The sequence below is a fragment of the Oryctolagus cuniculus genome, chromosome 7, assembly GCF_051225735.1.
Source record: "Oryctolagus cuniculus isolate XC-2025 breed Fujian yellow rabbit chromosome 7, ASM5122573v1, whole genome shotgun sequence".
Taxonomy (NCBI): Eukaryota; Metazoa; Chordata; class Mammalia; order Lagomorpha; family Leporidae; genus Oryctolagus; species Oryctolagus cuniculus.
In genome coordinates this window covers 134,006,654-134,009,385 of record NC_142873.1, presented here as the reverse complement: position 1 = coordinate 134,009,385, position 2,732 = coordinate 134,006,654, and positions in this window count along the sequence as shown.

Here is a 2,732-nt window from a genome sequence, read left to right as displayed (position 1 = left end):
ATCAGTGCCCTTCTACAAGGGGCCCAGAGAGCTCGCTCGCCCCGCCCCCACCATGCCAAGGCATCTTGAGAAGATGCTATGTATGAACCAGGAAGTGAGCCCTCTCCTGACACCAGGTGTGCTGGGGCCTTGATCATGGACTTCGCAGCCTCCAGAGCTGTGAGAAGTGCATTTCTGCAGTTGATAAGTTACCCACTTGTGGTATTTTGTTACGTATTGCAGCTTGAACAAAGACAGGGACGACTGCCGGTGAAAAGGTGACCTTCTGGACGGACCAGACTGCACTCAGGGCAATGGCTGGTGTTGAGTTTCCCTCCTGTATCCAACAGCAGGTGCCCTAGGACAAGCTGCTTCCCCTCTGGAAGTCTTGGTTTCTACCTCAGCAAGCAGCAGGTGGGAAAGCTTCACTCATGCCTCTTACCCGGAACAAAAAATTGCAGGCGAGGGATCCAGGACCTGAAAAGTGGCCCTGCTGCTCATGTGGGAGACCCAGCTGGAACTCCTGGTTCCTGGCTTCTCCCAGCCCCAGCCCCAGCCATTGTGGCCATTTGGGGAGTGAACCAGAAGATAGAAGATCTCTCTGTCTCTCCTTCTTCGTCACTCTGCATTTCAACTTTGGAAGGTAAAGTTACAGAGAGAGACCTCCCATTGGCTGTTTCACTCCCTAAATGGTCCAATGGCTGGGGCTGGGCCAACCAAAACCAGGAGTCCAGCGCTTCTTCCAGGTCTCCCACATGGGTGAGGAGGCCCAAGCACTTGGGCCATCTGCTGCTGATTTCCCAAGTGCACTAGCAGAGAGCTGAATTGGAAGTGGAACGGCTGGGACTTGAACCAGTGTCCATATGGGATGCCAGCACAACAGGTGGAGGCTTAACCTACTATGCCACAATTCCAGCCCCTAAACAAATAAATCTTAAAAAAAAAAAAAAAAGACTCTTATTCACCACAGGGTTTGGAGAGTAAAATAGCTCAAACTAAATGTTTGCTTAAAATTTCTGTGTGTTTTAGCTTAAAAATATACATGAGCAGGGGTCGGCATTGTGGCACAGCAGGTCTGATGCTGGCATCCTGTATAGGAGTGCTAGTTCAAGTTCCTATCCGGCTCCCTGCTAATGTGCCTGGAAAAGCAGCAGAAGATGGCCCAAGGGCTTGGGTCCCTGCCACCCATGTGGGAGATCTGGATGGAGTTCCAGGCTCCTGGCTTTGGCCTGGCCTAGCCCTGACAAATGCAACCATTGAGAGAGTGAACCAGAGGATGGGAAGACCTCTCTCTCTCTGTCTCCCTTTTCGTAACTCTGCCTTTCAAATAAATAAAATAAATCTCTCTCTCATATATATATATATATGTATATATATATATATATGTATATATATATACACAGTATAGCACTTAAGAGACATTTTCTGGAGCCAGGCAACTTAAATTTAAATCTAGCTCTGCCAATTCTTTTTTTTTAAATAAACATTTATTTTTCTATTTTTAAATTTTCTAAAAGTTTTAAGTAGTTTTTGATAGATTCAATGGGATTTGTAATTCTAAGAGCATAGTGATGTTCCCTCCCACTGCTTTCCTTTCTCCCCATCTCTCCCTCCTACCCTCCTCCTCCTTCATTTCTGTCTTTTTTTTAGATTTTGAAACAACATGTTTTAAATTTATATTAAAGTAGAAAGGCTTAATTCTTCACTGATAAGAAGTTTAAAAGAAAAAAGTAAAAGACCCTAGTTTAATGGGAATATAGAAAACATCTAATAAATAGTAATTAAATGGAAAAGTGACCATTTCAGCTATATACAGTACATTTTAAAGTAGTTACAGATCATTAAAACTCTAGTGCTATAACATTCTTAATCATTGGTTTAGCCAAAGTATAAAACAAAGGTTCACAAAACTATATTTGCAGCAATACTGATATATACAGACTTTCTTCTTTTTTTGTTTGTTTTTCAAATTTTAGCTCCCACATATAAAGGAGGACATGCAGTATTTGTCTTTCTGGGTCTGGCTTATTTCACTCAACATCATGTCCTCCAGTTGTATCCTTATTGCTGCAAATGGTGGAATTTCATTCGTTTTTAAAGCTGAATAATATGATGGTTGATTCCAAATTTTGGCTATTGTAAACAGTGCTGCTATAAACATAGCGGTGCAGGTATCTTTGATTGATTGTGTTCAAGTCTTTTGGGTGTCTCCCCAGTAGTGGGGTTGCTGGATCATATGGCAAGTCTTATTCCCAGTTTTTCAAAAAACCTGTCTGTCTGTCTGTCTCTCTCTCTCTCTCTCTTTTTTTTTTTTTTTTAAGATTTATTTATTTATTTGAAAGGTGGAGTTACAGAAGAGGAAAGGCAGAGGCTGAGAGAGATCTTCCATCCTCTAGTTCACTCTTGTGGACAGGTCTGGGCCAGGCCAAAGCCAGGAGCCTGGAGCTTCATCCAGGAACGTCAGCCATCTTCTCCTGCTTTCCCAGGCCACAGCAGAGAGCTGGATCGGAAGAGGAGCAGCCAGGACATGATGAACCAGCGCCCATATGGGATGCAGGCACCACAGGCAGAGGCTTAGCCTACTACACCACAGAGCAGGCCCAAGCCTACATACATTTCAAAATGTCATACATGATGTCATACAAGATAAATATCTTCAAAACATCATACATGATAAATACATACAAAATTATATGTCAGTTTTAGGAAGCATTATTTTTATAAATGAGGTAACTCAAGAAGTTAAATAACAA